The sequence below is a fragment of the Dryobates pubescens genome, chromosome 14 (genome assembly GCF_014839835.1).
Source record: "Dryobates pubescens isolate bDryPub1 chromosome 14, bDryPub1.pri, whole genome shotgun sequence".
Classification (NCBI taxonomy): domain Eukaryota; kingdom Metazoa; phylum Chordata; class Aves; order Piciformes; family Picidae; genus Dryobates; species Dryobates pubescens.
Window position 1 is genome coordinate 7,763,527 of NC_071625.1, and position 14,916 is coordinate 7,778,442.

Below are 14,916 nucleotides of genomic sequence, written 5' to 3' on the forward strand. Positions count from 1 at the left end.
GTGTGCTGGGAAAGACATTCTCTACCCCATTCTGCACTGAGGCATTTTCTGGTCCATAGGAGGAGGGTGCACTTTCTGCATGCTACTTCTGGGGACTGCTTCTCCAAGAGACAGGAATGGAGCACAACATTTATTCTTCAGCCTGTGCTTCTCATCTGCTTTCCCACAGTTGCACATCATGTAAAGTCACTTGAAATACAGCTGTTTTCATCAGATGTTTGCTGGTGACAGGGCTGTTAAGGACTCTTGCCTTGTCTGGCTTGGAGAAAAAGAGGCTGAAGGGTGACCTTATTGCTCTCTGCAGCTTCCTGAGGAGGGGAAATGGAGGTGCTGAGCTCTTCCTCCTGATATGCAGTAATAGGGTATGTGGGAATTGTTCAAAGCTGTGTCAGAGGAGGTTCAGACTTGATGTTAAGAAGCATTTCTTTACAGAGAGGTTGATCAAAAGCTGGAATTGGCTTCTTAGAGGGGGTAGTTGATTCCCCAAGCCTGTCAGGCATTTGGACGATGCCCTTAATACCATGCTTTAACATGGTGAGCCCTGAATTAGCCAGGCAGTTAGGCTAGGTGACCATTGTAGGTCCCTTTTGAAGGAACTGTTCTGTTCCACTCCATTCCATAATATTTTACAGTCTGGACACTGACTGTGCAGTGGAATCCCTTTGTGCTAGCGATACACAGCAGGCTATGAGATTAACAAAATCCATGCACGTGAAACCAAATTTGCCTCAGTCACCACTCACACTCGGGGTAGAGAATTAGTAGTCTGAGTCATATCCCCATCCATAAAGATGTGCAGAGCTCATCTTTGTTGACAGGCATACTCATGTAGGGTGTCTCACTGTCCAGCCATATGAGTTGTTTTGCCTGAACTTGACCCCTTATACCACATAACTACTGTCACCTCATCTGTGGCCTTAACTTCTGTTTGTACAAGCAGTAAGCGCTTTGTTCCTCAGAAACCTGGAGCAGGTCAGGAACAGTCAGGTTTCTGGGCAGGGTTTCTGAAGTGCCATGAAGAAGTACTTTCTGTGGAGCTTCCCTGTGTCATTCACAGGTACATCTTGCTGTGTGTCCAGTCACTACCTGTTTAATTTCAACTCTTGCTCCGTCTTGGTTTTCAGCATGAAGCTCCTAATCATAGCTCATGTCATATCTTCAGGAAATGCCATTATAGTGACCTCACTCTTGGTCTTTCGCTGTCTTGTGGTGCTTGCCGGCACCAAACAATACAAGGAGGACACTGTAAACATCTGAGGTTCCCCACGTCAAACCTTAAGATCCTGTTACAAAGAACTCAGGACAGCAGCTGGGTTGCTCTACAGACTTTGATTGAAACGAACATGTTTACAGCTTCTCCAATGTTTGGTTCCTTTTAATATTTACCAAACTTTCCCTGCCTTAGGTAAATTTCCTAAACTTACTTTTCCATTCACGTCCTAGCCTGGCTGTGCCTAATTGGCTTGTGATTAATACAGTTCATGGTGTTTTGGTCTTGAATGTGATTCCTTTGGCACTCTCTCTGATTTTTTTTCTTCTTTGCTATTCACACTGGCCACCTGAGACACTCTCCGGTTCTTTTTCTTTTTTGGCATGCCTTTGGGTTTCATAGTTGATAGCGTTATTATTTGATCAAATAACCTGATAAATTGTTACAGCAGCAGCCAAAGCACTAATGCTTTCTAATGGCACACTTTGCCTCTGCTCTGCTATTGCTGCCCATTTCATTATTTGCGAGTTGATTACAGCTGCGTTTCTCAGGGGCTATGAAATATTCAGCAGCCCCGACTAGCCTGGGGAGAAGCGCAGACTTTGCAGTCGAACACCTGCCCTCAAAGGCAAAGAGGAACTGAAAACTTGCTGCTTAAAACTGTTGGGGAAATTCCTTCCCTGCTTTCGCTTTCCCACAGCACCGGCTTGGAGGTGCACGCTGATCAAAAATTGCCTCCTGAAGCTTGTCATCGGATGCGGGGGAGGAAAGAGATTAAACACACAACTCCTGCATTTCTGCCATGCTTGCCTGGCTGCAGCACAGGGGGAAAAAAACTGCTGGTTTAATTGGTTGTCTGTGTGTCAGCGTGAGGCAGTTGGCATTCTGGGTGGAGTTGGGGGGAAAAAAGCTCTCCATCAAGGGCACAAATTAGCTCTACCACTTGTCTTCTCACACTTGGTGTCTCTGGAGGACTAGCCGGCAATGATTGACTGAAATGTGCAATATTTTACCAAGTAGGAAACAGATAAGATTTTTATAAACAGGATACTTCATCATTAAAGTAAAGAAACAATTGCTTTGACCTTGACACTGAATGAGTAAGGCCAGCATTGTGATAATTGAGAATGTAGCTAAGCAACAGTTCTCCAGGAGCTTGCACTGCTTTATTTTTAGTAGACTACACCAGTCTACTGGTGGGTGGGGGTGGGGAAGGTGGCTGCACAAGCAAAGCAACTGGTTAATGCCTACAGAAAACTAAAAGAAAGAAATGATTTCTGTCTTAGTGCAAAAAAAGTTTGAGCTGTGATGTCTGCTTATGCCAATTTTAATTTGGGGTTACATCAGAAGAAGCTAATTGAATCAGTGTATCCTTCAGTGGTCTGAACAAGTGGATAGCCTGACAGTATCCCTGATTCCTTAAGCTGCTTTAAGAGACTTGAGTCCCTTCTGAAAATTAATGGTGTGGAAGAAATGGCATATTCCTTCAGAAATAGTCCCTCTCGTCTCTATTTCTGCTTACTTTGGCAGTAATTAGATTTCCTAATCTTAGTTAGCAGTGTACAGCCTAATTTATTTGAAATGTTGGGCAGTAGTTTTAACTAAATTAATTTGGGAAACCCTTTAAATAAGTTCTCACAACCACTTGCTGTAGCTGCACCCTGACTTTGGTTTAAAGTAGTGTTCCACCGCTATAGCAAGCCAGTTCCCTGAATCTGAAACAGACCTCCAGGGAAAGGAAGGTGCTTTCGGTTTACAGACTGGGTGAGTTTGAATTTTTGCTTAGGCAATGGAGAGAAAATCAGTCTGAGAAGTTCAGCATTTTTATCATGCAGGCATTGCAGGATTGATTGCAACCACGTGGCCACTCCCTTATCTATAACTCAAAGTGTGTGTTGCGAGGCTGGAGCTAATGGAAGGTTTGCAACCTCTTTACCTCTCCCTGTTCCTAGTAAATCTCTCATCACTGCCTTGGATGCTCTTTCTTTAGATACCAAATCGATACAATTACTAAGTTACAATGAGTTTCTAGTCATAAAACCCAAGCAGGTACAGAAATCTCTGGGAAAATGCTGTCACTGTGTGAGTATAAACTCCCCTAACCTCACATACAGGAGCCTTCAATCCTGACTTGGTCTATGAAATCCCTATTATTGGCAACATTGCATAGGTGAGGGAATATAGTTGTCAACTCTCAACCCAACTTCTTTATCAGGTCTTTGAAAGAAGGTAGTAAACAGAGAAAAACAATGAAAAAAGGAGTTGAAAACTGGTTTAGTTCCTCTCAGGAATAAAGGAAGGAAACCTTTTTCTGAAGGTTTGGGTTTTTCTGGAAGTGTTTTTAAATTTGGAGAACTAAAAGAATGTGCATTGTCTGATACAGTCTTATAGTGTGGCATAATTGAATTAAGAATTGTTAATGCTTTCTTTTTCTTTCTTTTTCTTGTACCTAGGAGGAGCCGTTTGTCAATACTGTACAGCACTTGAACATCAAGCTCTACAGAGACTCCAAGGTAATTATGGACTGCTTTTTGTTTCCTGTGGTGGTCAGCTTGGCTCTAGTTCAGTTTTGTGAAGACCTCTGTAATTTATGAAGGTGTCAGTGCTAAACAATGAAAGTGGGTAGCAGCAATGTTACAGGTAGCTTTCCCAGAAGCTGTTGCTTACTGCTTTGTGATCCATGATGTGCTGTGTCAGATGCCTCTGTGTATAAAATAAAGATGCAAAACGTTTTGAAAATGCAGTTGTTGTTTTCATGTCTTAAAAAGCAGCAGTACCAGTCTCAGATGAAAGATAAGATCAGTAGGGTGTGGGTTTGTATATGGTCATTGAGAAAGCATTTCCTTACCCCTCAGCATCCTCCCAGTTTTCCACCTAGTTTACAGAATCACAGAATGTCCAACCCCCCTGCCTGAGCAGGGTCACCTATACCAGTCCACACAGGAACATATCCAGGTGGGTTTTGAATATCTCCAGAGAAGGAGAGTCCACAACCCCCCTTGGCAGCCTGTTCCAGTGTTTTGTCACCCTCACAGTGAAAAAATGTTTCCTCATGTTTCCATGGAACTTCCTATACCTCAACTTCCACCCATTGCCCCTTGTGCTGTCCTTGGGCATCACCAAGCAGAGCCTGGCTCCATTCTCTTGGCACTCATCCTTTACATGTTTATAAACATGAATGAGGTCACCCCTTTGTCTCCTTTTCTCCAAGGTAAAGAGCCTCAGCTCCTCATAATGAAGACATTCCACTGTCTCTGTGCTGAACTCTCTTGAGCAGTTCCCTGTCTGTCCTGAACTGAGGGGCCCAGAACTGGACACAATATTCCAGATCTGGCCTCACCAGTGCAGAGTAGAGGGGAGGAGAACCTCTCTCGACCTACTGACCACACCCCTTGTAATACAGCCCAGAATGGCATTTGCCTTCTTGGCCACAAGGGCACATTGCTGGCTCATGGTCAACCTCCTATCCACTAGGAACCCCCAGGTCCTTTTTGCCTTCACTGCTCTCCAACAGGTCAGTCCCCAACCTATACTGGTACATGGGGTTCTTTCCCAGTTGTCTTCCTGGAGCTGTGTGAGAGGCACCACCTGCTCTGCAATGCTGGTACAGGCTTTCTTTCCCTAGATTAGGAGAGCTTTGATTGGTTTTGGTCAGGCAGAGCAATGACTGCCTCATTGGAAATTGCTGTCTTGGCTCACACTGCCAAGTTCTTAAAAGCTGGTTCTGCTGTTCTGAGTGCTGTAGATGCTGCAGGTCCATCCACTTGTTTCAAAGCCTGTTTTGAAAGCATAGCAAATGAGGTCTTCATTGGTATGGACAGGAACTAAGTAACAAAATAGACAGGTGGGGATTCATATTTCATGTTGGAGCTACAAAGCTGTCCATTCCACTGCAGAGGCACAGAAGGAGTACTGCGGTTAGGGAGTTATTCTGGGCACACAGCCTGCATGGCATATTTGGTACCTCCGCATGGAGACCAGTGAGGTCCAGCCTTCAGTATGCAGGCTGGTGCTGCTTGCATTCATCTACTGGAAGTCTGATGGTATTTGAGCAATGTCAAATTTATTTTGGGTTACCACTTAAATAATTAACATCTCCCAGCACCTGGCAGATGGTGAACTTTCAAATGCTACAGGAGTTTTTTCCCCCCAAGTATCCCAGCCCTTGCTGAGTGGCTGTTTCTGATAAGTGATGATATGGTACTGGACCAGATTTGTTTGTATGTAATTTGTCATTGGAGGTGTTTGGGAGGAGACTTGATAGGGTGCTTGGTTGCATGGTTTAGTTGATTGGGTGGTGTTGGATGATAGGTTGGACGCGATGATCTTGAAGGTCTCTTCCAACCTGGTCTATTCCATTCTACTCTACTCTATTCTGTTCTATTGCACTCAGTTTGTGGCTGAGTTGATGAAATTTTCCCAGTATTTAAGTCCCTTCCTTAGCATAATAATAGCCTTGAAAATTTCCATGGAACCAGTGCTTTGCTAATGGCTACCAAACACATGGTCTTGTGGCATGTTGACAGGATGGTAAGTGAAGAATCTTGAAGGTAACCACATTGCTCTAAATGACCTGGGACATGTTCCTGGCTTTTCCTAAAGGAAATTTAATTTGCTCAGACAAGCTTGTTGGTTTAACTTTGCTTTTGCAGAAGTTGAGAGCACAGCTCTGGTCACATCCTGTTACCACCGTTTGTCTGAGCAGGTACCTCCTGAGCTGCAGTGACTACTAGTTGTATGAGCTTTCATGAATGTACTCTGAGACCCTCTCTCAGTCTCTTTATGTTATCTGTGCACAGTAGAGAGATGCTTCAGTCACAGATCTTGAGCCCATGAGAAGTGCATAAATATAACTGACAAACGATTGATGGAAACATTGCTGCTCGGGAATAGTTATCTTTAAAGTGAACGCGGAAATCAACGAGATGGATCAGACACCTTAAAGATAGAATTAATGTAAAAGCAATGTAATATCACACATGCTCCTGGAGTCTCACCTTATGGAAGCCAGAGGATTGTGATAGCTGTCTTTAAATCTGTCAAAGATGCAGCATTTCAGTTCTGAACTCTCATTCTCTGTAAAAGATACTCAGATCTGGAAATGCAACACCTCTGAAAGGCGAGGCGGTTTTCTCTCTCTTCCCTCTTGAACAGCTCGTCGTTTGGGAAGTTCTGCCTGCAATAAAAATGTGTGGATGACTCTGCTGCATGCCTGAAGGACCTGGATAACCTGGAATCAGAAATTGTGAACAGTTTCTCATACCATCAGCATTAGGCAGCTGCACAGTGCCATCTGAGCACAGCTGTAGGTCCAGTAAATTTTGCTCCTGCTTTTAAAAAGTTTTTAGTGTCTTTTAAACAGAATCTAGAATTCCTTTTCTGATCCCATTTGTAGTACAAGCCAGAAATAGTTGTTTGGACTTGGGTGAGGCTGGAAGCTAAAGACAGGGTCTTTTCAACCAGCTTTGTTGGTGGAGAAATAGTATAAAGTTTAGGCTGGCAGTGTGGCATTTTTGACCATGTGAAGAACCCTCCCGTGGAGGCTACAATTTACAGAACAGAAAAATTACCTTCAGATAGAGAGGGGGAAGGCAAGTGTGGCTAGTGATAAAGGGGGTGGGTGGACTGAGGACTTCTTTCAGCCAGCCTGGCTGCTGAGGGTCACTCAGTGTGGAACCACATCTCCAGGTGCTTCATACACGCAAGGGTCTGGGTGTTGCACTGAAGGGTTCCTTCCCTGAGATCGGTATGGCTCTGCCACATCAAAGTTGACAAGTTTCAGCCAGTGTTGGTTTGGGGAAGAAAAATTACTCCTTTAAATAGCATAAGAAGCATGGGAAAGTATGACTCAAGTAGTTGTTGGTGAAGTGGTCCTGTCACCCAAGGGTTGGCATAATTTTCATAAGAGACAAAGGAGAGTGATTTCCTGATAGGTGTTGTGCACTGAGGGACAGGTCAGGGACAAAGGGCAGGACAGGGGTCTCTTGGGTAGGTCTCTGTTGCAGGTCAGATGAGGTGTTTGCAGACCCTCCCCTGCAAACCTATGTCTTGTGCAAGATGTGCAGGCCTAGTTTGATATGTGTGGTGGTCCTGTCCGGGCTTCGCAGCAGGTCTGCTGCGTTCCCTGTGTCTCTACTTTGGGTTGTCTGGCCTGGCATTGGCACGGTGGCAGCACAAGGTGTGTGGATGAATGAAAGAGTGCAAGGCTCTTGAGCCAGGTGATGGTAGGAGAGGTCTTGATGGCGTCCAAGGGCTCATCAACACTAGGGAAGTGCTGGCAGGAGCCTTGCCAGACTGGCTGCTGGGAAGGCAGCGAGAAGGGATGAAGAAGAACTTCTCTCAAAGCTGCCTCACTGCATGAGATGTGTGGTTTGGCGCTGAAAATTTACAGCTTCTCTGTGCTGGAAGTAATTCAGGAATAGCTGCTCCGCTTCCAGTTTCCATCTTGCCCATTTGCCTAATCACATCCACATGCAAACAGTCCATCACCACACCCAGGGCTTGGGGTTTGTGTATGTGCAGCATGAATAAAAAGCCATACCAGTTGCAACCTGAGCCTTCTCCCTTGTGTGAGATTTTGGCAGTTCAGAGGGCTGGCTGGTTGGGTGGGTGGTGGGGTTTTTTTGTTTCATTTTTTTTTTCTGGACAACCTCTCTCTTTAGCACTTTGAGTTGGTAAAAGCATTTTCTATCTGTGTTGAAGCTAATGGACTCCACCATGTTTGGCTAGTGTGAGCCTCAAGACACGTCTTATCTCCATTGCCGTCAGTGGCAGCTTCTGCATGTCTGCAGGTTTCCTCCCGAGACGTCAGGGTTTTGCTCTGCTTTCTTTAGATTGCTCTTCCAGATGGCTGGCTCTCCTGCAGAAGTGAGCACCCCCGGGCAAGGGCATTCAGCTGCAGCTCCTCAATCTGAAAGGGTCATAACCACACGAAGTTCGTGCTTTTCATTACACCGAATGTTACAGGAAGAGCTGTCTTGTCAGCACGCTCCCAAGGGGAGGATCTGCACTGCAAGGTCTGCACAACAACAGTGGGGAGGGGGTGAGAGAAACCCTTTGAGAGTAATATCCCTGGGCTGGATGTTGGTGAGTTGGAGTCAGTGATCCCACAGGTCATCCATGGGTCTGACTGCAGTGTGCTGCCTTGCCTGTACCTCTTCATTTTCTTTCTCATTTGCAGTATCTGTGGCCATGCTGCTGAACCTGGATGGCTGTGGCTGTTGAGAGCTGCTGGCAGCAAATACCAGCAGCCTGCCCCTTGTCCCAAAATAACTCAGCCACCTCCTCACAGGTGTCCATTGTGAGGATGATGTTTGTGAGGAACACAGTGAGAAGGCAGCGTTCTTGAGGAGGTGAAGGTCTGTCAGACTTCACCCTTGCTGGCTCTCGGTGAGCTGGGAAAGGAGGTGATGAGCCCTCAGCCCTGCTGCTAGCTGGCACAGCCCAAGCTTTCCTGATGCTGGAGGACACAGAGGTGGCAGGGAGGTGCAGGAGTCAAGCTTCTGCAGGTCCACCTTCAATAAGGTGCAAGAAAAGAAGGGAGCACCAGTTCTTACCGATGCTGCTTATGCTGTGGTGCATTTAACAAAACCTGCCCTTCCTGAGAGTAACATAAAGGAATTAAAGAACCACCTTGTGACAGGAGTTAAGGTCATTTTGTATAGACCCACCCTATAGAAGTGGAGTGATACAAATACAAGTGGTGGGTTTGCATCTGCAGCCGAGTCAGCCCAGCAAACTGCACTGACTGTGAAAATAGGCTAACATTGCAGGAATGACTAAGGCGATTATGGAGCTGCATGAATGATTAATTTACCCTGCTTTTGTTTCACTTTTGATCCCAGGCCCTCTGCCAAAATGATAATAAGGCAATTTTGGAAGAAGGTGTTTTTAAAATAAATAAGTCAGCTGTAATAACAGCTTTGCTCTGCAGATGTGCATCAAAACTACTCCAAGGGGAACGGAGTACAAAATCAGTTGCTGCTCTACCTCTGCGACACGGACGTTTACAATTTGTTGATAAGTATTCACCAAACACTTTGCAATCAGAATATCTCCTCACATTTTAAGAGGACCATGTCATTATTCTTCAAATAGGATCTGCAGTGACATGGTGGGTAGTGCTTTCTTGATAACCCTCCTTTCAGCTCAGTTTAGAAACCGTTTGTTTTGTTATTAAAATTACTCTACATATTTGAGACAGACTTCAGCTGAACAACTGCCTAACACGTGCTAGACACATATTGATTTTTTTTGTCTTAACCCAATGTTTCCCCTGGGCATCATATTATTTATTCATAAGCAGAAAGGATGTCTGACAGGCAGTTAGAGGGGTGTAGAGCTGGAGTCCAGAAACAATGTGAAAAGCTTTGCGAGGACCCCAAGAAATCAATGTGCTGGTGCTAAAGAGCTGCCTTTTAATTCTGAGCACACGTTCTTGCCATCATTCTGTGTGGAAAGGGAAATTTAAATAACAAATAGTTACTATTAAAATTGCAGCCCTAAATTCTCACTCATCGTTATTCCAATTAGCAGAGGCAAGGTGGAAGGAGGCAGAGCAGGCAACTAGTCAAGCCCAGACACCTCTCAGCCATAAAGCAGGCTCCCTGCTCTGGCCCTAATTTGCACATTTGTATGTAGATTTCTGTGGGAAGCAGGATATACCCATAGCCCTACGAGGAGAGGCTGAGGGAGCTGGGATTGTTTAGCCTGGAGAAGAGGAGGCTCAGGGGAGACCTTATTGCTGAATAGAATAGAATAGAATAGAATAGAATAGAATAGAATAGAATAGAATAGAATAGAATAGAATAGAATAGAATAGAATAGAATAGAATAGAATGGAATAGAATGGAATAGAATGGACCAGGTTGGAAGAGACCTTCAAGATCATCGCGTCCAACCTATCATCCAACACCACCTAATCAACTAAACCATGCAACCAAGCACCCTGTCAAGTCTCCTCCTGAACACCTCCAGTGGTGGTTGTAGCCAGGAGGGGGTTGGTCTCTTCTCCCAGGCAACCAGCACCAGAACAAGAGGACACAGTCTCAAGCTGCACCAGGGGAGGTTTAGACTCAAGGTGAGGAGAAAGTTCTTCACAGAGAGAGTTGTTTGCCATTGGAATGTGCTGCCCAGGGAGGTGATGGAGTCACCATCCCTGGAGGTGTTCAAGAGGGGATTGGACGTGGCACTTGGTGCCATGGTTTAGTCATGAGGTCTGTGGTGACAGGTTGGACTTGATGATCTTTGAGGTCTCTTCCAACCTTGGTGATTCTGTGATACTTTATTCATTTCTTTTTTATCAATAAAGATTTCAAACCCAAATGCCATTCAGAGAGCCAGATATTTCTAAACTGTGCATGATTCATAACCACTTACTCTAATTGAGTGTTAGACTGATGTCTGTGCATCAGATTAAACTAAAAAATAGCTGGTATTTTTAGCATGTGAGTTGAAATGTTTTGATAAGCCAGTCATTGTGATAGACCTGTCTGGGGGAAAAAAAAAATTAGGCAAAAAGAGATTTGTCCTGGTTGTGTTCATTCAAAATCAGATCACAGCACACTATCAAACAGTGTTTGCTGCTGGTAGGTGTGTTTCAGTTCCAAAATTGTTTGGTTTGTTGCAAAAAAAACCCCAAACCAACTCTAACTCACAGGTATTATTAGGAAATTTCTTATCTGACCTTAGACTTCTCTCAGCAAAATAAGTAATTACTGAAGTATTACTTATGAAACAAGATATCTGAATATCTTGTCAAATCAGGTCACTATGAAATTTGTTTCTTGTTACTTAGAATCATAGAATCATAGAATCAGAAAGGTTGGAAAAGACCTCAGAGATCATCACGTCCAACCTCTCACCCAACACCTCATGACTACTAAACCATGGCACCAAGTGCCACGTCCAATCCCCTCTTGAACACCTCCAGGGATGGTGACTCCACCACCTCCCTGGGCAGCACATTCCAACGGCCAACAACTCTCTCTATGAAGAACTTTCTCCTCACCTTGAGCCTGAACTTCCCCTGGTGCAGCTTGAGACTGTGTCCTCTTGTTCTGGTGCTGGTTGCCTGGGAGAAGAGACCAACCCCCTCCTGGCTACAACTTCCCTTCAGGTAGTTGTAGACAGCAATAAGGTCTCCCCTGAGCCTCCTCTTCTCCAGGCTAACTTAAAAGAAAAAAGAAAAGCAAAAGGCACGTCCTGATGTCATTAAATATTTCACCTTAATGTATACACACAAGAGAACTGAACTAAATTTGTCCTGGTGTTTCTTGACTTACTAGTGCTTGACTTTGAACCCGAATGTTCTTTGATATGTAGGGTTGGGAATTTCAAAAGCTGCTTTGCATATTTTGAGAGGGGAGAGGAAATGTAAGAAAATAATGTTTCTATGCTAGAGACATGAAAGAGAGTGTCTTGCTTTTGGTCAATATGAAGGTCATGTTATTTACAGTGAAACAAAGGCACAAATTAACCTCCTGAAGCGAAGCAGTTAACACATATTGCTTAAATTGGTCTGCAGAACACCTTATAGTTGTTCTCCCCAGGGAAGGCTGCGACCTCTTAATTCACAAAACATCATCATAAATGCAGTTTTAAATCACTCAACTGGGACAGCATAATCTGTGGCCATCCAGTATAAGTAAGAGTGCCTGAAGCATTTATACTTTTTTTTTTTTTCCTAGGAAGCCAGCATTAAACAGATGGGGAAAATATGATAACCTCATTTGGTATCTTCTAGGAAATCAAATGTATGACCTTTCATATTTAGTGTTCTGACATATGAAGAGGGCATTGAGGAAGCTTGACAGTGTTTTCAGACAACTCCTCTTTCATGGATTTGAAAATCTAATTTCATTTGACTTGATGATCTTTGAGGTCTCTTGCAACCTTAGTGATACTGAATACTGAATACTATGATCTGAAAGGAAGTGTACCTAAAATGACCTTTCTCTGGGCCATTGTACATGCTGCAGTGGACACATTTTTTGGTGTGATTGCTATCTGCTGAAAACATGGAACTGTGAAAATGCCTCATTTCTTGGAAGTTGATGCCTTTTGATTTACTCTTGCCAATGCTTTTGAATGCAGCTAACCCGTGAGAGTTACTGTGTATTTACAAGTAGATTTTAAGTAACAGCTTTACTGTGTAGTGCTAAGGATGCCTGGATGTTAAATGGGGACTTTTAAATGTCACTTTTCCAAACTGTTAAACTAGAGCTCTAATAATAATTCATTTAATCTGTTCTGATTGCTGGTAGCCAGTCAGTTAATAAGGTTTCTTCATTCAAAGCTCAACTGCATCTCTCTGAACTCTATTTTCTTAATTTAGTTCTGTCATTACTGTTGTCAGGAGCAATAATTCATGGAGTTTGACAGCAGGAGAATACCCAGCACTAAACCGTGAATGCATGCATTTTCTGTTTCAGCAGCCTGGAGTGCTCTTCAGGATGCTCAGAGGATGCCTGCACGAGAGCTGGTCAGCCAAGGTCTCCCTTTAGTCAGGGGAGGGACGTAGCTGCTTTTAGGACATGGTCCATTTAACTTCTTTTGGAGGCTTATTTTGTTGCACTTTAAGTGGCATCCTGGAAGAGCCTTATGGGATGCTGTAGTCTGAGGGGAATGTAGGTACCCAGTCGGAGGGTAGAATTCAGCTTCAGGCTGACATGCGTGTTAAGTTACTTCTGAGCAGCTGGGTCCTCATGTGAGTGCAGCATTCCCATTCAGATCATTGGAGATGTCATCTCTGTGGCCAGTGGAGCCTGGAAAGCAGTGACACTCACCCTCAGTGAGTTGTGGAACACAGAAGTTTCCAACCATTGCATACAGATACTTTAGGAATCATCAGAAGATGAAAACAACCAACCTAGTTAATGATGTCCTGGGCTTAAAAGTTCAGCTGTGCTTCTTCCTTCAGAGATGTCTGTGGACTGAGAGGTGTTTAGGGGTCTAGGGATGCCTGTGGTCACGAGGCAATGCCACTCCTCAGTCTACTGTCAGTCTTTGTCCACACACAAATGTGATACAGAAAGAAATTTGTTTTCCTGTGAACATTTCTGAAGTATTCATCTATCTGTCTGCTAATAATAGTAGCAAGAAGCAGCCTGATTTCATATCCAAAAGCCTTCTGGCACATCTCTCCACGCATCCATCCAGTTCATCTGCAAGTTCATCGCTGACCTGCTGTGGATTCAAATAAGCATCTGTGGGCTTTATTCATGGCTACTGCCAAAGTTAAAGATGAGCTGTAAGCAGACAGCAACACACTTAACCTCATTTTCCCCTTTTAAATCCCTTCTTAAAACCTCCTCTCCATAATCCCTACCAAAAAAAACACCCCATAAATAAGAAGTAGGTTAGCAGTGTGTTACAGCCAGGGCCTCCTGTGCTGACTGATGCTGTCCCTTTGTTTCCTCCTACTTCCTTGTCAACCTCTAATACCCATTATGAATCCATAGCTAACCATTAATGGACTTCTTTTTTTATGTTATAATATGACTCCAAGGCAAGAGTTCTCTTTGAGCACAGCCTTCAGCATGCTCATATCCTGGCCTGGGACTCCTACATGCTGCCATAACACAAGGAAGAGAAAATAACTGTGGTGGTTCAGTGTTTCACAACTGTTCATAGGCTTTTTCACAGCATCATGTGAGGAAAATGAATGTTGTTATCATATGGTGAAGGTGAAAAATGAAGGCATATGTCTCACTAAAGAACATACTTAAGTTCTTTGTTTAATTTTGAATGTCTGAGCTGAAATACAGACTTTTAAAAATTATTGTTATTTTTTCTTATCTTTCTTTTTTTATTCTCAAGTATTTAATATCAGATCTCCCAGCACTTCCCTTTGAAGTCCCATCATAGAGTGGTTTAGATTGGAAGGCACCTTAAAGATCATCTAGTTCCTGCCATGGTCAGGGACACCACCTATTTGACCACATAGCTCGAGGCCCCATCCAACCTGACCTTGAACACTTGCAGGGACTGGGCACCCATAGCCTCTGCAGGCTACCTGTTCCAGTATCTCACCACCCCCATAGTGAAGAATTTCTTCCTTCTTTCTAATCTAAATCCACACTCTTTCATTTTAAAGTCATTACCCATTGTCCTATCACTACGCTCCCTGATCAACAGTCCCTCGCCATCTTCCTTGCAACCCCTCTTCAGTACTAGAAAGCTGCTATAAGCTGTCCCTGGAGCTTTCACTTCTCCAGGCTCAACAAACCCAGCTCTCTCAGCCTGTCTTCACAGCCCCTTAGTCATCTTTGTAGCCTTCCTCTGGACCCAAGCAAGCATGTCTAGTACTGCTGCAGATCATGAGCTTGGGAAATGGGAGGTTTGAGTATGGATGGGAGCTTCTCAAGCTTCCACAGGAGCTGTTTGCCAGAACCTGGCCATGGTGGTCTTAGGTTGACAGTTGGGCTTGATGGTCTTAGAGGCCATTTCCAACTGAAACATTTCTATGATTCTACAGTTCTATAATTTAGAGGCCTTTGCAACTGATTGCCATCCAGCTTTTAATGTTCTTGCACTGCAAGAAGCTGAGCAACATTTTCAGTTCTTATTCAAAACACACACTCTTGGCATCTGCTCCTGCAGACCACATCAGGCAGAAATCCCCCTTGAATTGAATGGGCTTTTTGCCTGACACAGCCTCTCACTCTCACTAAATTAGCAGTAACAGACTTGACTATAAGTTATTT

The 14,916-nt window shown here is 44.0% G+C and overlaps 1 protein-coding gene across 2 annotated transcripts in view; it reads left to right on the plus strand.

The window, feature by feature from the left end:
- Positions 1-3,662: 3,662 nt before the first annotated feature.
- The window catches only part of PAG1 (phosphoprotein membrane anchor with glycosphingolipid microdomains 1), an 81,140-nt gene continuing 69,886 nt past the window's right edge, over positions 3,663-14,916 (plus strand). For both annotated transcript variants that reach the window (XM_054167484.1, XM_009905759.2), the window contains exon 1: positions 3,663-3,723. The gene's annotated coding sequence lies outside the window, so the exon portion shown is untranslated. The remainder of the gene's footprint in view (positions 3,724-14,916) is intronic.